General features: G+C 35.6%; 1 protein-coding gene across 1 annotated transcript in view; it reads left to right on the top strand.

The window, feature by feature from the left end:
- The window catches only part of ZDHHC8 (zinc finger DHHC-type palmitoyltransferase 8), a 256,391-nt gene that overhangs the window by 1,194 nt on the left and 228,265 nt on the right, over positions 1–26,932 (top strand). The gene's annotated exons all lie outside the window — the stretch shown is intronic.

Below are 26,932 nucleotides of genomic sequence, written 5' to 3'. Positions count from 1 at the left end.
TGATTTATTTCTTCTGTGTTAAATAAGTTTGTCACATCCTCCTGTTAATAACAGGATAAAATGTAATTGTTATCTAAACACTGCATGGGCATAACAGTGCTAATTTACTGTTTTAAAGTGCTGTTTGTATAGTTTGAGTTGTTTTTGAATATACCTTTCATTGAGGCCTGGTTGCATCTTAAGAAATTCTGCCTTAGAAGTTGCTGCATGCCTTTCTGGGTATATTATTAATGTTGTATGAACACATTACTCATGTTTCAGAGCAGCTATCTTTTAATGCCACCTGCATACTCATTTATAGTACTTTAATTATATTAATTATAATGTATCTTCCAGTATTTAAGAGGTTTCTTGTAAGTCCGTTGCTCAGCATAAAAATAAATATAGCAATTATATAATTATAATCTGTAATCTACAAAGCACAGGCGTTTATATATTTTCCTTGGAAGGGGGTGTTTAAAAGGAGCATGTTTTATAGTCCAATGGTTTCAAAAGTTATTTGTCAATCTTTGAAACCACATATCTGCCCGTATGTCTAATTTTTTTTTTTAAAAAACTTGTATTAACACACAAAAGTACATTATTTATTTAGGGGCAGTGTTTTTGATAATCCAAATATTTCCAAATTCCCTTTTAAATATTAGTTTCTGACGTGTATATATGTGTGTATGTATGTATGTGTGTATATATATTCTTTTACGTGCTTGTGTTTACATTTTGGACACTATCTGCTATTGCTAATACAGTTTAGCTGTATTCTCTTTCAACAAAACAATTATAATCCATTTGATTCTAGTGGTGCTGCTACTTTGGCTAGAATATGAAAACACTTTAACAAATGTGAATTGAGTTGTGTGCTGTTACAATATTGAATGCTTATGGTTTTATTAAAGTGGCCTTTATAATTAGCATAGAACTGGGTAGAAACTGATAAATGAAATCTGTAACCCAATATTTGCAAATAACTGAGATTGGTCATAAGAATTAAACTGTTCCCAATATAATTAGAGTTTTGTTCTACATTGAACAAAGCTAACTATGTGAATTGGGCATTGTTCTTGTTGGCATTTTGTTGCTTTACTGAATTTGTTTATGCTTTTTATATTACAGCATATTATTATACTCATAACTTCTTAATGGAAGCTAATTAGTTGTGTTACATGCATTGTATGTTAATGACTGAGTTTAAGAGCCATTTATCTATAAGTATATATCAAAAGCAAAACATTGCATAAAAAATGAGTACATTTATTTATAAGCTTTTAAAAGTCTGATTTTGTTAGTTAAATTTGCATTGTTTTTTCTTCCAGTGACATAAGTGTCTCATCGTCTATGTGGTTGTCCATTATGAAAACACATAAATAAGCTCCTGCATTGATTACACAATCAATGTGTAGCATGTACCTGGGTTATGCTGGAATATCCACAATCTTTCAGGGAAAAGCGGCAAAATAACACTCAATGCATGCTCTAATTCAGGGGTCAGCAACCTTGGCACCCCAGATGTTTTGGAACTACATTTCCCATGATGCTCGGACACACTTTAGGCTGGCTGAGTATCACAGGAAATGTAGTTCTGAAACATCTGGGGTGCCAAGGTTGCTGACCCCTGCTCTAATTTGTGAGAGCGTGTCATTTTAGCATTATTGACCTTAGATAACTGTGTTTATCATCTGCAAATATGTTAAACCCACAGGTAAACTCTGATCAGCCAATCAGGAGTGGCAGTCAATTAGACTATTCTGCTCAGGAGCTGCAATACTTGTGGCTGCTGAAACGTATGTATGTGTTTAACCCCTTTGCATAGGTTATCTATGTGTTTAAACACTTTTTCGGGTGTCTGTGATGCATTCTCCTCACACTCTTCCATCTGTAGTCACCATAACATTGGTTCTTCCTTTCAGTCCTTGACAACCTCTCACAAATAGACTGTAGCGACAGTCAACACCAAAATTGTTATTGTTTAAAAAAATAATGCCTTTTATTACCCATTCCCCAGCTTTGCACAACCAGCATAAAACTTGTTTTTCTTCTTTCCAGAGGATGCAATTTTAAACAACTTTTCTATTAACTTCTGTTATCTGATTTGCTTTGCACTCTTGGTATCCTTTTTTGAAAAACATACCCAGGTAGGCTCATGAGCAGCAAAGCACTACAGGGAGCTTGTTGTTGATTGGTGGCTGCACTTATGTGCATTTTGTCATTGGCTCACCCAGTGTGTTCAGTTAGCTCCTAGTAGTACATTGCTGCTCCTTCAACTAAGGATACCAAGTGAATGAAGCTTTTGAAAATAAAAGTAAATTGGAGAGTTGTTTAAAATTGTATTGAAAGTGGGCTTCAGGGGAAGGTTTGCTGATAATATAAATATTTGTAACAGAGTTGATGGTCCAGGAGAGGGGTTGATCAAATGAACAGTGATATTAAAAACAAAAAACTGGAGGACTGGGCAAATAAATGGGATCTGAAATGTAATATTACCAAGAAGAAAATTATGCATATAGGATCCAAAAACCCAAAGGCCAATTATAGTCTCAATGGTTCATTACTGACTGTAACTAAAGAAGAAAGGGACCGGGGAATTATTATTATTTCAGATGATTTACAATTTGGTACACAATGCAGCAGTGCAGCCAGTAAGGCCAGTGGAATACTTGGTTGCATTAGAAGAGGTATTGGAAGCAGAAATAGCCACTTTACAGATCCTTAGATAGGCCACATCTGGAATACTGTGTACAGTTCTGGAGACCATATAAATAAACTAGAAACTGTCCAAAGGAGGACTACTAAATGGTACACAGTCTAAAATATATAACACGTACATAGAAAGACTCTATCATCTAAGTATGTATAGTTTAGAAGAGAGAAGGGAAATAAGTGACATGATAGAAATCGCCAAATATATAAAGGAACTTAATAAAGTGGAAGCTGAAAACATTTTCCACAAAAAAACAAATGCCAAAATAAGGGGTCACAATCTTAAGTTAGAGGGCAGCAGATTCAGGAGAAATGTGAGGTAGATTTTTTTAAATTTTTTTTTTTACAGAAAAGGTGTTGGATTCATGGAATAAACTTCCAATTGAGGTTGTAAACACAAATACTGAAAAGGAATTTAAAAAAAAAATAAAAAAAATGCCTGTGACATGCATAAGGCTATCCTAAGAAAACAGTAACATATAATATGGGTAGACTTGATGGGTCTTTTTGGTTTTTATCTACTGTTAAATTCTATGTTTCTATCCAATTTGTTTTGTTCTTTTGGTATCCTTTGTTGAAAAGAATGCCTAGTAAGGCTCAGAAACAGCAATGCACTACTGGGAGTTGGCTTCTGATTGGTAGCTGCATCTATCTGTCTCTTTTTTTTTTTTATTGGCTTACCTGATGTGTTCAGATACTGTACCTCCCACCTCCTTCCGCAAAAGATACATAGAGAATGAAGCACATTTAATAATAGAAGTAAATAACATTGTATGCTCTGTCTAAATCATGAAATAATTTGTTTGGGTTTATTACTTTCATTTTTTTTTTGCCTGAAGAAAAAGCTTTTAAATTCTAATTTGAAACTTTTACAATGGTTTCAGTTGTCTACTCCCTACCAATGAACATTTGCACCTATCAACCAAATAAGATTTGCTGAAAGTGTTTTTGAGCCAATGTACCATAATAGAAAGTACACAGTCACAATGTAAACTTCTTTTACTTAACATTTTTTTTTTGTCCAAAAAAAAAAAAAAGTTTAAATTATCTATGGGTGGTTAAAAATTAGAATTTTAGAATTGTGAGTACATTGTCCTTTTTAAAGGGACAGTCTATTCAAAATTGAAACTTTAAAGATTCAGATAGTGCATTAAAAAAAAATATCAATTTGCTTTATCTTGGTTTTCTTTGTTGAAATCTAAACCTAGGTAGGCTCATATGCTAATTTCTAAGCCCTTGAAGGCTGCCTCTTATCTCAGTGCAATTTCGACAGTTTTACAGTTAGAGGGCATAACTTCATGTGTGCCATAAAAAGAACATTGTGCTCACTCTTTTGGCGTTGCTTTATGGAGTCAGCACTGATTGGCTAAACTGCAAGTCTGTCAAAAGAACTGAAAAAAGGGGGCAGTCTGCAGATGCTTAGATACAAGGTAATTACAGAGGTACATAGTATATTAATATAACTGTGCTTGTTATGCAAAACTGGGTAATAAAGGGATTATCGTTTTTAAACAATAACAATTTTGAAGTAGAGTTTACCTTTTAAGTGCATTATGCTTTAGAATTAATGACTCCCTTTCTTCCTCATTTTTTATGATTAGTATTGTGTTTAGACTTGATGTTGTAATGTTATACTTGATGTCACAGTTGATGTGACATACAAGGTTGTAATGTTATACTTGATGTTACAGTTGATGTGACATACAATGTTGTAATGTTATACTTTGTCACAGTTGATGTGACATACAAGGTTAACACTCACTTTCCTCCCTCTTATAGAATAGTCATGTGGTCAGGTTGTAGGGAAGAAGTAGGCCAGATGTGTGTGATTGATAATAGACACAAGCTTATAAATTAGATTCATTCTGAACATTGCACTTAAAACTTCTTTCAACATACCTAGGTCATTCCATTTGTTTTTTAAATCAAATATAGGGGGCATTTTTATTTTCTACGGTAAACCTGATTTACAGGGCTTTATTTCTAACGACCAAAGAAATTGTGAAGTTACATTGATAAGCTACATCTTCTGCGTTTTGAGTCCTACATTTGGGCTGTAAGTTCTATTAAAAAAAGTGCAAAAAGGAAACGCGCTATATATATCTATATCTATATCATTGTTTAAAGGGATATTAAAAAAAAAGTTGTGATTCAGACAGCATACAATTTTTTTAAAATTACTTCTTTTATCAAATTTGCTTCGTTCCCATAATATTCTTTGTTGAAGAGATACCTAGGTAGGGGTCTGGAGGACTACATGGCAGGGAATAGTGCTGCCATCTGGTGCTCTTGCAAAACGGAGTCTACATCTCTGTTAACAAAAGCTACCAAGAGAACAAAGAAAATTTAATAATAGAAGTAAATTAGAAAGTTTTTTTTAAAATTGCATGCTCTATCTGATCTATTTTTCTTCATGCCCCTTGTTATCCCAACAAAGATTAAATATGTAGTTAAAGTCAACTCCAGAGAAGCAATGCACTACTGGGAGCTAGCTGTGTGTAGCCTCCAATCACCAGCTACTTCCCAGTGGTGCACTGCTTCTCAGCCTACCTAGGTATGCTTTTAACAGAGGACAGCAAGAGAACAAAGTAAGTTTAATAAAATAAGTCATTTGAGAAGTCACTTAGAATTTCATGTTATATCTGAGTCATAAGCGTTTAATTTTGACTTGAATGTCACGTGAAAACTAATTTCCCTGCTAGACCACTAACTGTTGGGGGTGCAAGCACTTGACCACAAAGCAAAATCTAAAGAGAGCAGGGATTTCATCTTCTACCTATCCTTTCCTTCATTTTTTTAATATAGTTTTTATTGTCCCATATCCTTCCTATACCTCCCTTTTTATTTATTCCCCCCCCCCTCCTCTATGTAGAGCACAGGACATGTATTTGGTGCAGCTGGGACTTAGGAGATTTAGGGGTGCTACTGTAATGCCGCTACTTGTATTCTGTGGTAACGTAGGTTTACAGTAGAAGCAAGGGCAACAGAAAACATACATTTTAGTTGATCATATTCTCACCTATTGGCAATACAAGTTAACGTGTATAATTCAGCTGTAGATCCCACTCAAAATATTTTGCATGAAGTTTGTATTTTACATTTCTCTGATTTCCATAAGTCTAATACAGTGTCTTGATCTTATAATTGCATCAACATCTCCCCATATATTAAACTATTAACTAGATAATCCTAGTCCTAAAGCCTTTAAGGAGATCTTCCTGCTTTTTATAGCATAGACTAGTGCAGTCTGCCCATACTGTACATGGGTAATCTTTACAAAGAAAACATGTGCTTAATGTAAATTAGGACCATAAGGGAAATCAGTATGTTTATATTTTGGTTTATGTATGTGTTTGTTTATAATAGGCCTTGGCAGATTGTAGGTAGCAGCCTACAATTTTGATATATATATATATATATATATTATTATTATTATTATTATTATTATTATTATTATTATTATTATTATTATTATTTTTGGAGGGGGTATGTTTTTATCTATCTCAGTGATTCAACCCCTTGGTTGCCAAAAACACACTCCATGATTTAACTTCTTGTTTGCTTGAAACAAACACACAATTGATTTTACCCTTTTTATTGCTTCCTTACATTTATGTAACCTGGGGTCACCTATTAAAGGGACACTGAACCCAAAATTGTTCTTTTGTGATTCAGATAGAGCATGCAATTTTCAGCTGGACCTTTTTCTATTTTCAGAAACAAAGATGATTCAATATGCTAAGACTAAGTATCCGTGTATCAGTAATAATATACTTTTGAAATTGACATTTTACCTCTGTTATTTTTGTAATGCTTTGGTCTCCCCAAGTATACAATGTAAGAAAAAAATAAAAACACTGTTGGTCAAGAAGTGTAGATTTAAAAAAAAAAAAAAAAAAAAAAAAAAAAGTTTTTAATAGAACTTATTTTAAAATGAATCCAGTTTATTTATATATACGTACCTAGAGTTAACCATTTAATGCTGTTATGCCGTTGTATTCCGTCACAACGGCACTGGGCTTTAACCCTTTAAGGACACAGCTTTCATTTTGCTCAATTGTTTTATGACGGAAAAATTCCGTCATATGTCCTTAAGAGGTTAAAGCCGTTATGGCGGAATACAACGTCATTGCAAACGACTGTCCTGAAGCCTACTAGGTTTGCAGGATTTGATCGCGGTCTGGAGGGCGTTCCTAGCGTCATAGGGACGCCACCCAGACCCGATCCCATAATTTAAATCTTGTGATCGTTTGCACGATCGCAAGATTTTAATTTGTCTACATGTTGTTGCGATGTAGACTTTATACAATCATACAATAGTAATAAAAATATTACTATAATAACCCCTGGCACTAACGTGTAGCTTAAATTGGTAGTGCAAAAGGTTCTAATTAGTGTATACTATAAACAATAAATCTCCTTAGTGAGGTAGTTCTAATTTGTTCGAAATTCCCTTACATATATGTATAAAACTGGGTAAATTAGTTATAAGTAACAAACCCAATTAGGGATGCGCTTAAGGAGGAATCAGAGTAGTAGTGCAAGTAAAAAATGAACAAATTTTATTACAATCTTAATCATGCAAAAAATACTTTCTAAAACCAAATTTATCAAATAACACTCTGATCAGGCGTTTGACAATGTAGTATCAATAAAATCCCTAAAATCTCAAAATAAAATTACATAAAAATAAAATACATATATAATATGATAACAATGAAAATGAAACAATCACTATCACAAATGGTTATTTCAAAGTAAAGAGCAAAGATCCCAATAGGAACCAAGGAAGATCCACGTCAGCTGGAAGTTAGTGATGTTTAACCGGAGCTGTAACAAGATTTGAGATCCAAATGAACAGACAGGAAGAGAGCCAAATTTAAGGTGTTCACTTATTACTTACACCGAAAATGCTCTCTGAACACCTTAAATTTGGCTCTCTTCCTGTCTGTTCATTTGGATCTCAAATCTCGTTACAGCTCCGGTTAAACATCACTAACTTCCAGCTGACGTGGATCTTCCTTGTATTTTATTTTTATGTAATTTTATTTTGAGATTTTAGGGATTTTATTGATACTACATTGTCAAACGCCTGATCAGAGTGTTATTTGATAAATTTGGTTTTAGAAAGTATTTTTTGCATGATTAAGATTGTAATAAAATTTGTTCATTTGTTACTTACACTACTACTCTGATTCATCCTTAAGCGCATCCCTAATTGGGTTTGTTACTTATAACTAATTTACCCAGTTTTATACATATATGTAAGGGAATTTCGAACAAATTAGAACTACCTCACTAAGGAGATTTATTGTTTATAGTATACACTAATTAGAACCTTTTGCACTACCAATTTAAGCTACACGTTAGTGCCAGGGGTTATTATAGTAATATTTTTATTACTATTGTATGATTGTATTTGTCTTTGTGGAGTTTGAGGATACTCCATTTACCCAGTGCTTTATTGGTAACTTTCCCAGCGCAGATTGAGCACACCCTTTTTTCAGTACACTGATGTAGACTTTATAACCCTGTCATGAAAGGGTTAATTGGGATTTTTTTAAATCTCAACCCTAATTCCGTTTATTTACCTTGTCTGAGAACTAGGTTGACTTGGCTGGGAACATATTTACTATATGTTTAGACTGTAAGCTCCCTCTGGCGTGTTTCGACAAACCCAGGAGCCTTGGAACTACTGGCAACTAAAATATTACATTTTGAACAGATTTGTTGAGCCCTTTTCTAGGGAAAATTGCCTTGTAAGCCTCCTGTCCCACTCTGCCATCCCTGTTTTGTCTTTTATAGCACTAACAAATCTGTTTGTACATTGCAAGTTATTTGATGATGATGATATACTTCTGTATGCAAAGATTAATTATTTTACATTTTATCAATCCCTGTATGATAACATGTTTAACCTGTGGCTGTAGGCTGCATGCATAAATATCTGTTCCCTCAGATGCTTGTAAGGCTGCGGATATCATGCAAACAACTACCAGCTTTCACAGCAAGAATCCTGAGCATGCTAGGGGGATATGTGAGTTCATGTGACCTACTGGTGTATCTGCAGCTCATTGTCTGACAACTTTTTTTTATAGAGGCATTTTTGCAAACAGAAGTACAGTATGTGGGCACCTAACCATTACACCTATTTGCACTTGTTGGACATCCCATTTGAAAGCCATGAGGATTAATATGGAGTTGGCCCTCCCTTTGTGTCTAACAGCTGGCACTGAGAAGCCTTTGCGCAAGATTTTGTATTGTGTCTGTGGTAATTTTTGTCGGTTCAGCCAAAAGAGCATTTGAGGGCAGGTACTGATGTTTGATAATAAGGTCTGGCTTGCAATTGGAGTTCCAGTTTATCCCAAAGGTTTCGGTTTGGTTGAGGTCAGTAGACCACTCAAGTTCCTCCACACCAAACTTGTCAAAAGAGGAACCTTGCTTTGTGCCCAAGGATACAGTAATGCTGGAGCAGAAAATGGCTTTCACCAAACTGTTGCCATGAAGTTGTCTAAAATGTATCTGTATCCTGTAAAATTAAGATGGGCCTAGCCCAACCCCCCCCCCCCCCCAGTCCATAATCCCTCCTCCACCGAACTCCACAGTAGGCACTAAGTTTTCCATTAAGAAGCGTTATGCTGGCATCCACCACAACAAGATTCTTCCATCAGACTGCCAGATAGTGAAGCATGAGTGATCATTCCAGAGAACACCAAAACGTTTCTACTGCTCCAGAGTCCTTGTGACGCTTGTCATTGCACATGTTGAGGTAAGGCTTGTGTACAGCTTCTCAGCCATGGAAACACATTTTCATGAAGCTCCTGGCACACAGTTCTTGTGCTGATGTTTCTCCCAGAGGCAGTTTGGAACTCTGTAATGAGTGATGCAACAGATGATAGGTGTTTTTCAGTACTAGGCAGCCCCGCTCTGTGAGTTTGTCTCATTTAACACTTGCTGGCTGCTGTTGTTCCTAGTGGCTTCCACGTCTCAGTAATATCACTTACAGTTGAAATTTCAGGATAGCAACTGACTTCTGGCAAAGGTTGTTTTCTATCACTGAGCTCTTCTGTAGGACCCATTGTACTGGTAAATTTTTGTCTATGGGGATTTCGTGATGATGTGTTGAATTGTATGCACCTGTGGCAATTGTTGTGGCTGAAACACCTGAACTCAATAGTTACATAGAGGTGTCCACATACTCTTGGCTCTGTAGTGTATATCTGCATTTCAGTGTCCCCTTTAGAGGGACATTGATGTGTTGCTTAAGTGCAATTGATGCATTAAACGTTCCCTTACTCTTTGCTGTGTAGCCAGCCCTCTCACTGAGTGCTAGTGAGCAGTGTGGAGGCTGCACCAACCAAGCAGTTTAGCACTTTAAGGAGCTTGCTTATGTGTCAGCTTGTTGCTGAAGACTGCAAATTAGGCAGTTTATACATCATGACTTCATGACAATTACTTGTTTCTGTCCTCAGACAACAACCTGCTGCTGAAATACAAATCTTGTAATAATGTTTTGCTTGTTCCTCATTGCCTGTAGTTTTGTCTGCACCTATTTAACATTTTTGATTCGGGGGTGGGGCTTTTTTTAAAATTTTTATTATTATAAATTATTAGATTTGCAAATCTAATGTAGAGCTTCAGATTCAGTGAATTTATCCACCAATTAGCAAGAGCAACCCAGGTTGTTCACCAAAAATGGGCCGGCATCTAAACTTACATTCTTACTTTTCAAAATACAGATACCAAGAGAATGAAGAAAATTTGATAATAGGAGTAAATCGGAAAGTTCCTTTAAGGACCAGCGACGTACCCTGTATGTCGCTGCTATCCTGGGCTTCTCTCTGCTGCAATCTCGCTCAAAATAGAGAGATCGCGCTATTTCTGCATGCCCCACGAGTGGGGCACTGCAGAAATAGATTTACAGAGTTATTGATGCAGAACCTTTCTGCATCGGACCGCATTGGTGCCGATCGTTGGCGGGTGGGTGGCCCATCATAGGAGTGGGTGGGACCGCTCAGCCATGCTACAGGGAGTAAAAAAATAAAATATCTGCGTCATTGAGGGGGAAGGAGGGAGGCGGTAATAGGGGAAATTAGGGGTCAGGGAGGTTGGGGGGGAAACCTACACTGCTGCAAATATATATATATATATATATATATATATATATATATATATATATATATATATATATATATATATATATATATATATATATATATATATATATATATATATATATATTTCCATACTGGCAGACTTTCTGCCAGTACTTAAAGTGAATGTCAATTATGATGATAAATGCCCCGGTTTTTAAAAATTCAATTAAAAACAGGGGCACTTTAATGCATCAAAATTTACATTTCACTCCTGTTGAGAAAAAAAACGTACCTTTTTAATCTTCACAGCAGCTCCAGCTTCCTCCGGTTGTTGCAAGCCATTTCTGATGTCAGAAATGATGGATAGGTCATCCTCCAATAACGGCCCCCCCCCCAGGGGAATCTGTGTCTGATTCAACGCTGTGATTGGAGGAAGCCTGATTGATCTTTTTAGACCCAGGAAGGGGCTTTGTGATGGGTGAAGGAAGCTGGAGCTGCTGTGAAGATTAAAAGGTGGGTTTTTTTTTTTTTTCTCTCTCAACAGGAGTGAAATGTAAATGTTGATGAATTAAAGTGCCCCTGTTTTTAATTGAATTTTTAAAAACCGGGCACTTTAGCATCAAAATTGACATTCACTTTAAGATGGTGGTGACAATTGTGAGGTAGGGGGGTCAGGGAGTGATCGGGGGTGGGATGTGGGAGGCTGATCGCTACACTAAAGCTAAAATTAACCCTACACGCTCCCTAATTAACCCCTTCACTGCTGGGCATAATACACGTGTGGTGCACAGCTGCATTTAGCGGCCTTCTAATTACCAAAAAGCAATGTCAAAGCCATATATGTCTGCTATTTCTGAACAAAGGGGATCCAATAGAAGCATTTACAACCATTTGTGCCATGATTGGACAAGCTGTTTGTAAATAATTTCAGTGAGAAACCTAAAATTGTGAAAGTTAACAATTTTTTTTTTATTTGATCGCATTTGACGGTGAAATGGTGGAATGAAATATACCAAAATGGGCCTAGACCAATACTTTGGGTTGTCTACTAAAAACAAATATATAGTTTTGATAGGTAAATATAAAAAAAGGTCCTCTTTATGTTTAAATTTAGTGATGGCAAAAATGCTCTAAGTATTTCAGACAAAAACTTCCCCAAAAGACCAAAGAGAACAATGTCACCCCGTCCTCCACTGGGAGCATGATTTTTTATCTTAAACTTTTAACTTGCATTACTTCTCTATAATCAATACTTAAAGGGAGAGTATACTCTAATATTTGCTCCCTTTTTAATGTGTTCCCAGTTACCCATTTTACCTTCTAGAGTTCAATAACTTTTTTACAAATGGCTCCTTTACCTTTTTTTTTTTCTCTCATTTGAAATAGCCAATTTGGCTTATTGTGTCCCCACCTATGCTGAACACGTCTGGTTACAAAAACCATGTTAACAAGAGGGTTTAGATAAAATAATGCTGACAGTTTGGGGGGCTATGACAGAGGTACTAAAATGTTCATTTCCCATCATTCTCTCTAAGTATAATCATTTTGAGTAAACCATAATAAATTGAGATAAGGAGGATTTTGTGTAAATAAATAGACAGATAAGATAATTAGGTATTCTCTCTCTACAAGATTAGCCTACTGTATTAGGATGTGGTTTCAAGTAGCAGGTATTGCTATTTCATATACAAAAATAAACAAAAAACAATTTCCCATATATTTGAAACTCTGCAGCTGGTATAACAAGTAACTGGAAACCTTAAGCGTAAACCAATTTTACCGTATACTTTAAAGGGATATGAAACCCGAAACAAATATTTTGTGATTAAAACAGACCATACAAATATTTTGTGATTTAGATAGACCATACAAGTTTAAAGATTCCAATGTACTTCTGTTATCAAATTTGCTTCATTCCTGGAGCACTGCATTGCAGGAAATTAGTGCTGCCATCTAGTGCTTTTGCAAGTGGATAACATTCTTTCAAAACTGCTGCCATATAGTGCTTTGGACACATGCGGCTGAGCTTACGTCTTTGCTTTTTAACAAAAGTTACCAAAAGAACAAAGAAAATGTGATGATAGACGTAAATTAGAAAGTATGCTGTATCTGAATCATGAAAGAGAAAAAATGTTTCGTGGCCCTTTAAGTACTGGAAATTTCACTATGGGGGGGGGGGGGGAAGGTTAATACAACAGACAACATCAGTTCTTTCAAATGATAAAATAAAGGTGAACAAACTTTGTTAATAATTTAATACATTACAGCAGGTAAAATAGATTGTGAACACATTAAAGAAGCAAGAACAGTACTGTTTATTTAATTTACTAGTTTGGCTGTGCTAAATCTGGTGGCTGAGATTAAATGCTATATCATTCTAATAAGTCATTGTAAACTGTTGTTTGTAAAAACATAAATGTTGGATAAACTTGTTAATTTCCTTTACACACATTGCCAGTTGCACAGTTTTTAATAATCTGTTTTATGAATACAGAGAGGCAAGGTGCCAGGTCATCACATCACATTTTGCCTCCATCCAATATCCAGTTTCACATGCACAAAAAAAATCGTAGACATAACATTAGCAATAATCACTATTTAATATATTAAGAACACTGTAAAATAAATGATTGTGGTTATGTATTCCCTTGAGTATTATGTACCATTGTTTTACTAAGCACTTATTAGAAGCTTTTATGAAGACACCTGTGGCATTTTGTAGTGCTCTGCCCTTTATTAATAGAACAAGTAACAAGTGTCTTCTACTCCGGAAATTACATTGTCTTGATGGCTATCAAATTAATTGTAGTCCTAGAATCACAGACTATTTATTTAGCAAGAACCTGCTTTAAAAAGATCACAAAAAACAAAGTGTATAATGCTCCAAAACAGATGCATATTTTACCTCCATAAAGGTAAAAAAGTAATCGTTGCATACATGGTTAGAAACATTCCGTTTACTGTACATTAGCCTGTAGAGATTTTGATTATTGTTAAAGGGCTATTATAGTGGAAAAAATAACAACCCACTCTAATTCATTTTAATACTAGCAACCCAGCAACTCTGTGTTAAAAACATAGTTAAAGTATTGCATTAGAGCCACACAACACTGCAGGTTCTGAGTGGAAACTGTTGCTGACCCAGCTGTATGACTGCCACTGCTGATTGGGTCAGACGCAATCTCCACTTGAGAACAGCAGTACGTTTAAATGTGTGTTTAACCCCTTTGCAAGGGTTAATTAAACACACAGTGGCAGAGGTTACTATTGTTAAAATGTTCTTACAAATCTTTAATTTGAATAGCCTGTAACTGACCTAGCCTTACAGAGCAATATATATATATATATATATATATATATAGGTTCTATTGAGAATAGAAGCCAGCTGGATACATAGACTGAACTCATCATTCCACTAAGCTTTCATTTTTGTTTTCTATGTTTTTTTATAAATATATTTTTTTAACCCAAGCCTTACATATGTGATGATGGTATGTTATGACCATTGTACCGCATTACATACATCTATGTCCATAGTGCTGGAAGCCCAAGCAGTCAACTTGCTGTTTGTGGGCTTCCAGTATCTGCCTTCATTTGGTACCATATTAAGACAGATTTCCAGATCGTTACAGACAGTGACACTATTGACCCTGTGCTACTGTGTGTTTAACCCCTGGAAATTGGGTTACACACAGTAGAAGTGCTACTCTGGACCTGCAGAGCACTGCTGGTCCTGAGCGCAACCTGCAGCTGATCCAATCAGCGCTAGTTGCACATCGGAGTCATGTGACTAGCGCTGTTGATTGGATCACAAATTAGAGAATGTAAATTTTTGACTATTATGACCCTTTATGGTAAAGCTACAAATCTGTATACAGTGATGCTCGAAAGTGTCCGTAACCTAATTTATCATTTTACTTTAGAAGTTAAACTGGATATTATAATTATAAAAATGTTAAACTAAACAAATTTATTAAGAGCACATAAATGGCAGACACAGTTAGATGTGTGCAACTGGAAAACTGGCTGATTCAGGAATTAAGTGACATCATACAGACAGCCTGAGCTTTTCTCTCATTGTCTAAAGTAAGTTATTGGGATCACTTGATGGAAAGATATTTCTCTTTGTGTGCGGGGAGACAACTGTTTTTTTTGTTTTGTTTAACAACAAGTGTTTAAAAATATGTTTAAAATAAGATAAATGGTATTTTCCAGCCTGACAATACACTGGAAATGTTATAAACTGCAAACTAAAAAAGTCTGCTTTACTATTTATCTTAGTTTAAAATATTTCTTTATTGATATGAAGTGGTACCAAGGAAAAAATACAACTGTAAGTTAAAGAGACACTAAACCTAAAATGTTTCATTCACGATTCAGATCGAGAATACAATTTAAAAAAAGATTCCAATGTACTTCTATTATCTAATTTGATTTATTCTTTAGATATCCTTTGCTAAAGACATAGCAATACACATGGGTGAGCCAATCACATGAGGCATCTATGTGCAGCTACTGAGCCCATCTAGATGTTCTTGTCAGCAAAATATATCAAGAGAATGAAGCAAATTAGATAATAGAAGTAAATTAGAATTTTTTTTTTTTTAAATGACATGCCCTTTCTAAATCCTGAAAGAAGAAAATGTGGGTTTCATGTCCCTTTAATTAGTCAAGTTATAGTCTGCACTCCAAACACAGAAAAATGTATTTTATTATACTTAGTTCAAACAACAACAACTTTTATACAAACTCATTGGTTTCATGTTTAAATGGATAGGAAAGTCAAAATTAAACTTGCATGATTCAGATATAATATGTTGTTTTAAGATACTTTTAAAGTCACTATTTTCCAAAGTACTTAGTTCTCTTGGTATCCAGTGTTGGAAAAGAATACGCACACATCCACACTAATGGGAGCTAGCTGCTGATTGGTGCCTGCACACATTTGTCTCCTGTGATTGGCTGACTACATATGTTCAGCTGACTGCCAGTAGTGCAATACTGTTCCTTCAGCAAAGGATAACTAGATAATGAAGCAATTTGATTATTGAAGTAAATTGGAAAGTTATGAAAATTATATGTTCTGTCTAAATCATGAAAGGACATTTTGGGGTTTCCTGTCCTTTTAAGTTTTAATTTGGGGATTTGTACCTGTGATCATTTCTTTAGTTATTCTTATGCTAGCTTGCATTATATATTTGACAGCATTTTTATGTGTTTCTATCCCCTCTTTAAAGGTTTTGCAATAATCAGTCTTTCTATAAAATATCTTCAGGGAGCTCCTGTGATCTCAAAAAAACCACAAAGAGGAACCAGGAATGAGTTTTTTTACTTGAATTAGTTATTAGTTTTATGGTTACACACACATCATATGGTAGTATGTTTCTGTGTAGAGTTCCCTATACTCTGTGCTGGGGAAAAAAGTACACGTGGGCTGTTATGATGTATTAACCCCTTAAGGACCAGCGACGTACCCTGTATGTCACTGGCCTTTTTTGGGACTTGATTGTTTTATAGCGCGGTCTTGCCACCAGCGTTGAGACTGCTCTATTCCACAAAGCCTGCTGGAGGGAGTGCATTAATAGCGTGTTCTTGCTAGATTTGTGCTATTATGTCCTGAAAAAACCCTTAACGACCAGTGACATACAGGGTACATTGTGGTCATTAAGGGGTTAAAGGGACAGTCTAGTATAAATTAAACTTTCATTATTCAGATAGGACTTTTAATTTTAATCAACTTTCCAATTTACTTTTATCATCAAATTTGCTTTTTTCTCTTGGTATTCTTAGTTTAAACTAAACATAGGTAGGCTCATATGCTAATTTCTAAGCCTTTGAGGGCTGCCTCTTATCACAGGCTTTTTAAATCTCTTTTCAACACAAAGAGACAGAAAGTACACGTGGGCCATATAGATAACTGTGTTCAGGCACAGGGTGTTATTTAAAGGGACACTGAACCCAATTTTTTTCTTTCGTGATTCCATTAGAGCATAACATTTTAAGCAACTTTCTAATTTACTCCTATTATCAAATTTTAATCATTCTCTTGGTATCTTTATTTGAAATGCAAGAATCTAAGTTTAGATGCCGGCCCATTTTTAGTGAACAACCTGGGTTGTTCTTGCTGATTGTTGGATAAATTCATCCTGTACAGAGTTCTGAACAAAAAAAAAGCTTAGATGCCTTCCTTGTCCAAATAAGGATAGCAAGAGAACAAAGAAAAATTGGTAATAGGAGTAAATTAGAAAGTTGCTTAATATTGCATGTTCTATCTGAATCACGAAAGAAAAAATGTGGGTTCAGTGTCCCTTTTAAGATTTAGCACAAAACAATGTTAAATTTAAGACAATAGATAATAAACAGTCACAGTCATGTGATCAGGGGGCTGGAAGAAGGTTCCTAGGTACAAGGTAATCACAAAGGTAAAAAGTATATTAATATAACTGTGTTGGTTATGCAAAACTGGGGAATGGGTAATAAAGGGATTATCTATCTTTTAAAACAATAACAATAACAATTATATGGTAGACTGTCCCTTTTAAGTGTGCAGCTGATACTCCACAAAGATCTACAGATAAATGCTTACATTTAAAGGGACAGTAGACGCTGCACTATTTATACGCAAATTATATTACTATTGATTGTTTTAATCTTTAAAGCTAACATTAAGTGTATGTCTGTGTTCAACTATGTCTTAAGGGTAAAGCTGCAACAACTAATCAATATACTTGATTATAAAAATAGTTGTCAACTAATCTCATTCGATTAGTTTGTCTGTGCACGTGCAGTAGTTGACAACTATTTTTAGAATCAATTATATTGATTAGTTGTTGCAGCTCTACCCTTAAGACACAGTTACTTCTATGAACGCCTGCACAAGGTATTGTATTTTACTGTTCTGTCCTTTAGCCTAAGGATGTCAAGAGACTTTTCACTTTTTCTGGACAGAATACATTTCTTTTCCATCTTACAACTACTCCTGTGTGTTAGATCTAATAGGAGTCATCATTTGGATTGTTTATATAAAATCACAGACCTGCCAACTCGCACTATTGGATCTGTATTGTCGCTCGGTGATCTACATAAATCACAAGGTGTGCTGGGGACCAGTGAGAACCAATTGGAATCGGCACAGAGGAAAAGACTAAAGCGGGGCAGCCAAGTTAGCAATGAAGTCCAGGCTTACTTTATTGAGAGGCTCCTTACCAAGGAGGAAAACCCTTTGCATTGGTGGAGCTAACAAAGATAAATATCCCACCTTGGCTAAACGGCGATAGTCTATCCCTATTTCTAGTTCTAACTCTCTTTTCAAACAGTTTGGGGGTTTTGTTTTGCTTGAGGGGACAGTAAAGTCAAAATTAAACCTTGTGATTCAGATAGAGCATGCAATTTTAAACACCTTTCCAATTTTACTTCTGTTATCAAATTTGGCTTCTTTCTTTTGGTATGTTTGATTGAAGAATAAAACTAGGTAGGCTCATAAGAGCTCAGGAGTGTGCATGTGTCTTTAGAACTCCTATGGCAGCAGTGGTTTGCAACATTGTATAACAAAGCTACAAATAATAATAATAATAGCTGCCTCCAAGACCCCTCATTTGAAAGAGAATATTCTGCTTTTTCAAATGGTGGTTAATAAAAAAAACTTGAGGATGTTACATTATATACATGATAAAAAAAAAAATCGGTTATGTCTAGAAACCCTTAATAAAGTTTATTTTCTAGTAGACGAGTCCCTTTCTTACAATAATATATACATTTTGTCTGTATAGTCAGGTGATCACTGTGGTAACAGTAAACACCTTGCAAAAAAAGCTGCTTTTATTTCTGTACTGCACAATAGGGCCTCTCTATTCTATATTATAACCCCCAAGAGCCCGTATGGGCCTCTCTTTCACATATTGCTACCCTTGATGACAATTTAGTAAGGTGATTACAGTAATAACAGTGGCCACTTGGCCATTTTCAATATTTCTAAAATCTATGCAAAAATTGTACACATTTTTTACAGTTTTTATTTTACAGTTTTTGCCACAGCTATCTAACATGCAATGAAATATAATAATAGTATATAGTGAATCTGCTGGGCCTGCACATATTCCAATTGGTAGAACCTGAAAAAGTGCTACATAAAACGCTTCTCTTTTACAGCTCCAAACTTGGGTTACAGGAAGCTTAGTGTCTTGTCTACTGTATGATGATGATGTGTAATCAGGGGCCGATAGTCCCAATACAACTGCATCTGCAGTTCTGCACTAAACAAGCTATGAAGAGGTACTTTTTTAGAATTTCTCAACATTTTTAGGGGCCCCCTTTATTGAACCATTTGGAGCAATACAAAACTCCACTGATTCTGGCATTAAAGTGTCTGTTTCATAATTCCAGGCTTCCCTATTAGTCAGCTTAGATGACCTCATTCTTCCTAGGAACTTGGATGTGCAGCTATTTGTTCGTTTACTTACAACTTTTTTACCCCTATCATGTTCTCTCTCATGACTGCCAGCAGCCGCCCCTCACTCACTAGCCAATCACAGAGCTTCACAGTGGGCCTATGGGAGTCGCTGCTGACCTCTCACATGTGAAGCTAATCACTCCCAGCTGTGTCCAGAGTAACCCAAGCATCAGACTAAACACAAAATTGCTCTGCATGATCATGTCTGAAATACAGGATTGGTTACAAAGGATATTAGCTTGCTATTCCTTACAACAGCGTAGCTTAAGGTAGAGGGAAGGTTTATTGTGGGTAGGAAAATAAGCTCATGCGATGGACGGAATTTTCTTTCTCTCAGGATGTCTGTTCAGACCTTTTTCACCAATGGATGGTTTACATGAACATTTTACATACTGAATATTTAGTATATCACAATCTGAAGCCTTGTAATAAAATTGTTACATGTATTCCCGCCCATTGTATTTTACCATTTGTCCATTTTAATGAATTAGGCCATCAAATCTTTAAATAATTTATAGTTGGAAGTTAGCCTTATTATCTGAGACTAGCAAGGGACAGATATTAATACATTTTGCAAAATAGTTGGCTTGCAAAATCTGGAGTATGAGCTTCCAATTCTTAACATTTAGTAAACATTTCCATATTTTGCCACCGTCTCCTCCTGTAAGTTAACTTGTTCTTACAACCTACAATTACATATATTGCAGTCTCATAGTGTTTCATGTCTGATATGTAAAATACAAGACTTCAAGTCATCCATGTCTGTCCCTTTTGGAAAGGAAGTTAAATATATCAGGAGCAGTAGGTTGTGGGATTCTAAAGCAGAGAGGGATAAATGTAAAAACAAGGAAAGGGACAATAGAACACGGCCTATGTGCAGAGAGTGACTGATGTTGTATAATAATAATTACCTTTCTAGGTGAACTGCTTCTGACCTGTGTGTAAAGTTATTTGGGATGCTGGGCTCTGCTAGTTTAGTTATGATGTTGCTGTGAGGAGCATGTACACAGCATACGTCTCAGGGAGTTTTACTCTTGCCTCGTTTTTAGCTCCTATGTATAAAATAAATGTCAGTTCCCACTCTAGAGGCTACAGTGACCTTGGAATTACCAGCAGTCGACAAATACAGCTGCCTGTTCTGTTTAGTTTTGTAAATGCAGTAGGGCATATTGGGGTTGCTGTGGGGTTTGAGAGATGTTGGATTAGATTGTGTGCATGACAGCCATAGCCTACTATAGAGGCACTACATGTTGCTCTAAGAGAAGACTAATTAAGGGTAATGATCTGTAAATCCTGCTTCAGTACCTGCTCACTCAGTCCATTAGATCCTTGATGACATCTAATGGGGAGTGTTGACCATGTGTATCACAGCTCTCTTGCTTGGGCCACTGAGCAGAAAGATGAAATACCAGCAACCCGCATTATGACAAACGCTGACAGTTCTTTTTATGATAAAATTAATTTTTATTTTTGTTCCATATTATTAGACATTTACAAAAATAAAGATTACATATTCAGATGAACAGTTCCTTTTCAATCAGATTTTTGTAGTATTTCTTTAGTTTCTGCTTAATAAGTCAGAGCTGTTGTAGGTCTACTTTTAGGCAAGTCCTATATTATTTGCCTCTGACTCATCCCAAAGAATGACAGTTCTTTTTAAAGGAACAATGAATTCAAATATTGCATGTTCCAAATGCTTGCAGCACCAGTGTGACTTTACCTATGTGTTTAACCTCTTTGCACAGCATAATCTTGGATCACTAATGTAAAATGTAAATGCTGTAACAAGTATCTTGGATCAGTAATGTAAAATGTAAATGCTGTAACAAGTAAAAGCATGCGCTTTATAAGGTCTCACGATTCCTCTGGCAAGTGGGGCAACGGCAGAAGACGAGAATAGCGCAAAGTTTGTATTTACTGTCCTGGGTTCCTTCTGGTCATTGTCTATTCCTGTACCTGCTACCTACAGGGTCTTGTTCTCTGCTAAACCTTCAGGCCTGTTTCTGCTACTAGGGCTTCTGAGTCTGACCTCCCTTGGCCTCTCACCTCAGCTTCCTGAATTACTTGTTTCACACTCACTGGGCACTCTGTACATACTGTATTTCACAGAGAACTGACAGTATTACATGTCTACCTTATTTTTAATTAAACAGCCATTATAGCAACAGAACATTTTTTTACATGGTTTAATCTGTTTTTGCATGTTATTTTAAGACTATTGACCCTAGAATACTGTGTGTTTAACCCTGACAGAGGGGTTAAACACACAGTAGAAGTACTGCTCAGGACCAGCACAACACTGCAGTTCCCAAGCTGAAAGCGCTGCTGATTGTGTGACTAGTGCTGCTTATTGTATCCAATGTGTAACTATTGCTGCTAATTGGATCAGCAGTGTTTTTTCCACTTGAGACTAGCAGTGCTCTGCGAGTCCCGAGCTGTATTTCTACTTTGTGTGTAACCCCATTTTGAGTGTCAAATATTGTTTCTATTCATCTGCTTGAATAAGACCCAGCTAACATTGCTATTAAATACACATAATGAACCATTTTAAACATTGAGCACGAGCGCTTGTGCTAATTGTTACCTTTTTATTTTTATGTAATCCTAGTATGCAATGGACAAAGTTTTGCTAGATATGGATGTTTTGCCGTAGGGAATGTGATTTGCTTATTGTTAAAGGGTAAAAAGAAAATATTTTAATGTTTTATCATTTTAAGATTGCACTATTGTTTGCATATATCTATTTAACCCCTGTAAACACTTAATTCAAGTCCGCTCCATGGCAGCAATGCAATACTAGGCGCTAACTGAACACATCTGGTGAACCATTGACGAGGCATATTTGTGTAGCCGCCAAACAGTCTAGCTCCCAGTAGTGATTGGCTGCTTCTCAGCCTAATAAGGCACAGGATACAAAAAGAACAAAGTACATTTGGCCATAGAAGTAAAATGAAATTAAAATGGTGTGCTCTACTTGAATTATGAAAGTTTTTAAATTTTGACTTTCATGTCCCTTTTCAAAAGATCCTGAAAGGTCACAACTGTAATAGCATAAATTAACTGTCTGTGAATAGGAGAGAAATTGATAATTTCTCAACTCTTGGAATATTTGATAAGCAAAAGTGCTATTAGATGATCCTTTTCTAGACCTTTTTCTTCATTTAAAAAAAAAAAAAAAAAGTTTTTCATTTTCCACAGGTGCCATATTCTCTAGAATTGCTATTTAAAAAAACAAAAAAAAAACAGAAATGTCCCATGTGTCAAAACTTATCACTAAAGTTTTCAAAAGGGATAGTAAAGTCAGAATTAAAATTCTGTGTTTCAGATAGAGCATGCAGGCTCATATGAGCTTAGTGTGCACATATCTTTAGTGTTTTGCAATATAGTTTCTAGCAGTTTTATACATTGTTGCAAATACTGCTGCCATTGCGTTCTAAAGATACGTGCACGCCACTGAGCTCCTATGAGCCTCACTAGATTTACTCTTCAATTAAGGATACCAAGAGAGCAAAACAAGTTTGTCAATACAAGTAAATGAGAAAGTTGTTTAAAATTGCATGCTCTGTCTGAATCATGAAAGTTTAATTTTAACTTTACTGACCCTTTTTAATCTCCTTGCTGAGCTATGGAATAAATAGAACTCAGGAGCACACAAAGAAAAAAGTATCCACATAGTTTTTATGGCACTGATTCCTCAGATCCACACAGCAATTACAGATAAACTACCGTGAAAGGACGCAGTCTCACATATTTTTATACAAATCGAGACCATTGTTTTTCCAAAATAAAGAAATAAATGACTGATGTTCATATGGTTTTCACGCACTAATGCAAACTTAAATGTTTTTTCACAGAATTAGACACTATTTTATGGATTTCAACAGCAGCTGCAAACATATGATTTTTACGCACAGCTATGCATCAATGCAAACTTTTACTGCACCTCCATACACATGAAATTTGAACTGCATTGATTGGTTCTTTTTTTGAATGTGGTCTTACTCGAATAGGCACAGATGGTTGCAAAATCCACGTGCACTCACATGGCATACTTTCTAGAATCTTGCTGTGCATAATTTGTGGAGAACCTGCACTAGCTTATCGGGATTATTACTTCCTTTATAATGATGTGAATGAGCTGTCATCTAAATAAATTCAGACAGGTGCATGCAACTTTCAAGTCCTCAAGTAAACCCTGGAGCAGTCTTTTCAAGCTTATTGATTTACAGGTGTCTTGGAACATGTAGTGTTAAAGGGGCATTGTACTGTACAGTTTTCTTCGCTTTAGCGTGTTCCCAGTTATCAGTTTTACCTGCTGGAGTGTATTGAATTGTTTTCAAATAATTTCTTTACTTTTTTATGTCGACATTTGAAATAGCTGTTCTGTGGCTCTCTCACCTCTCTTTCTCCTCTCTCGCCTCTCTCTTTCGCCTCTCTCGCCTCTCTCTTTCTCCTCTCTCGCCCCTTTTATTTATTGAACAGTAAAATGAGGTAGGCTCATAAGAGCTCAGGAGTGTGCACATGTCCTTAGTACTCTATATGGCAGCAGTGTTTTTGCAACATTATTTGTAGCTTTGTTATACAATGTTGCAAAACACTGCGACCATAGGCTTATAGGAGCTCAGGAGTGTGCATGTGTCTAGTACTCTACCTAGTTTTACTCTTCAATAAAATATACCAAGAGAACAAAACAAATTTGATAACAGTAAACAAAAGTAAATTATGAAAAAATAATGAAAGTTGATTTTTGACTTTACTGTTATTTTACTCACTATACTGTTGGGTTGTGCAAAACCTATCCCAGGTGAAATATCACCACAAACAAAGTAGATGATTATTGCTCAGCAGCCTTTGTAGTTTAATGTTATTTGTTAAATATATGGGCCATACATCTCCTGTTCAAAAAGCAACCTTAAAGGGACATGGAACCCAAATTTTTATTTTCTTTCATGATTCAGATAGAGAATACGATTTTAAACAACTTACTAACTTATTTATATTATCTAATTTGTTTCCCTCTCTTGGTATCATTTGTTGAAAGAGCAGCCCCAGAGGCAGAACTTTTCTTTCTGCAATGAGATTTTTTTTAGTGAAAATGTTCCTGCAGGTCATTTTTAAATAAAATTCAATTTTAAGTTAGACAGCTACACTAAGGCACCAGTTTAATTGCAATGTGTTGGTTAACTAAAGAATAAAGCAATTTTTAATGTTTTATAATATAGTGCAGTAGTTGAAAATTGCATTGCAAATTAGCTGCATACAAAGAAAGACATTTAAAATGTCTCTTTAATAAATCTTTTTCCTTTTCTCTTGGACTAACATAGAAATGTAGTAATAAAAAGATGCAGTGCTCTTACATTCAGAATAAACAGCTTTGCAGACTGGGAAAGGCTAGGGGTGGATTTGAAATCTCTTGAGAGCCCATTAACAAGCAATGTGCTGCTGCTTTGCAGCGCTACTGCATATTTCACTGCTCACTTCAAACAGCACTTTGCCCTGGATGCACTGTGTTAAGGAAAATGTATACAGTGCAGCCAGAGCACAGCTCTGTTTGAAGAGAACTGCCTAATGTGGAGCAGCGCTAACAGTTCCTGCATGTGTCGTGTTCTTTCTGCAGGCATGCTGCATTTTCTGCCATGACCTCTCACATCACTGTATGTTCTGCCTTGGGGAAAGCAGCAATGCACTACTGGTTTCTAACTGAACATATGGGTGAGCCAATGACAATCGAGATATAGATATAGATATAGATATAGATATATATATATATATATATATATATATATATATATATATATATATATATAGCTCCTGAGCTTGCCAAGATAAACATTTCAGCAAAGGATAACAAGAGAATGAAGCAATTTAAATAATAGAAGTAAATTAGAAAGTTGTTTAAAATGTTATTCTCTATCTGAATAATAAAAGAAAAAAAATTGGGTTTCATGTCCCTTTAAGAGGACTCTCTATATTGAGCAATTGATGTTTAAATACTATCTAGTACTTTTGTTAGTGTAGGAGGAGACTCCTGCAAATCTGCTTCTTATGGCTACATGTAATGGCTATTCAATATAGGTGAGGAAGTAATTATAGCCGCATAAAGTCCTAAAATACTACTACCATGTAGTCTACAATCTGTTTAGTGGGTCCTATTTGTATTTTTATATTAGTCTGATTGTTTTACTATTCTAACCACATATTAAACCTGTACCCCAGGATCTCTAATGACAACAGCAGATTCAAATTCTTAAAAGTATTTCAAGGATGCAATGTCATTAAATTTGTAATTTCAACATTTGAGCCCCAAATTTATTATGTGGGATTAGATAGGGACATGGACCTACCTCCTTTCATTTAATGTAAATTAATGTATAATAGGTGTTTTAAATTCAGCTTGAAATCAGAATTACTGCAGAGTTTAAGGACAAAAATATCTTATGGAAATATACATATTATTAAATGTAATGAGTTCTATAAGTAATTAAATATAATGCTGTCAATGTCAGATTTGTGTTGCTTTTGTTAACACCCTGTTTTTACACTAGCAGTTAATCAGGATGACATTTGCCATGGATACAGCTCTGGCATCCTGGAATTTCATCATCAGCACTTCTGTCAGGCTACTTTCCCTAAGGGTGCTGAACAAATACTCACCTAGAGTATACTAGTTTTTTCACCCAAGAGAAGTGAATGACCGAGAAATACTGGTGTTTGTAAACAAATTCTTAGGGTTGATAGTTTTTAGGCTCTTTTTGCTATAATATTCTGGAGCATATATTGCATTTATGTAAAAAATGACATGGTTGCTCCAAGTCTTGTTGTTAGCCCAAACAAACTCCCGGCTTTTGTAAGGTAAACATCCTAATGCAATAATTTGGTATGTAAAGCAGTCACCTGGTTATCTTTGCATTAAAGGGATAGTAAACAACACAAATGTTACTGTTTTAAAAAGATAGATAATCCCTTTATTTACCATACCCCAGTTTGCATAACCATCACTGTTCTAGAAATATACTTTTTACCTCTGTAATTACCTTGTATCTTAACTTCAGATCTTTGACAGACTTGCATTTCAGGCAATTAGTACTGACTTTAAGGGACAGTAAACAGAATTTGTGTTGTTTAAAAATGTAGATAATCCCTTTATTACCCATTCCCCATTTTTGCATAACCAACACAGTTGTAATAATATAATTTTTAACTCTGTGATTACCTTTTATCTAGGCCTTTGCAAACTCTGCCCCCTTATTTCAGTTCTTTTGACAGACTTGCATTTTTAGCCAATCAGTGCTGACTCCTAGGAGCTTCACGTGCCTGAGCTCAATGTTATCTATGTGAAACGCATGAACTAACGCCCTCTAGTGGTGAAAAACTGTCAAAATGCTTTCAGATTAGAGGCGGCCTTCATGGTCTAAGAAATTGGCATATGAACCTCCTTGGTTTAGCTTTCAACTAAGAATTCCAAGAGAACAAAGCAAAATTGGTAATAAAAGTAAATTGGAAAGTTGTTTAAAATTACATACCCTATTTAAATCGTGAGTTATTTTTTTTTACTTGACTGTCCCTTTAACACTGTGCTCATGCACGTGAAGTTATTTATCTATATAAAACACATGAACTAATGCCCTCTAGCTGTTAAAAACTGTCAAATGCAGAGGGGGCTTTCAAGGGATTAGAAATTGGCATATGAGCC

The sequence above is a fragment of the Bombina bombina genome, chromosome 2 (assembly GCF_027579735.1).
Source record: "Bombina bombina isolate aBomBom1 chromosome 2, aBomBom1.pri, whole genome shotgun sequence".
NCBI classification, from domain to species: domain Eukaryota; kingdom Metazoa; phylum Chordata; class Amphibia; order Anura; family Bombinatoridae; genus Bombina; species Bombina bombina.
Note: the sequence above shows the minus strand (reverse complement) of the source record. Positions and strands in the feature narration are given on the sequence as shown.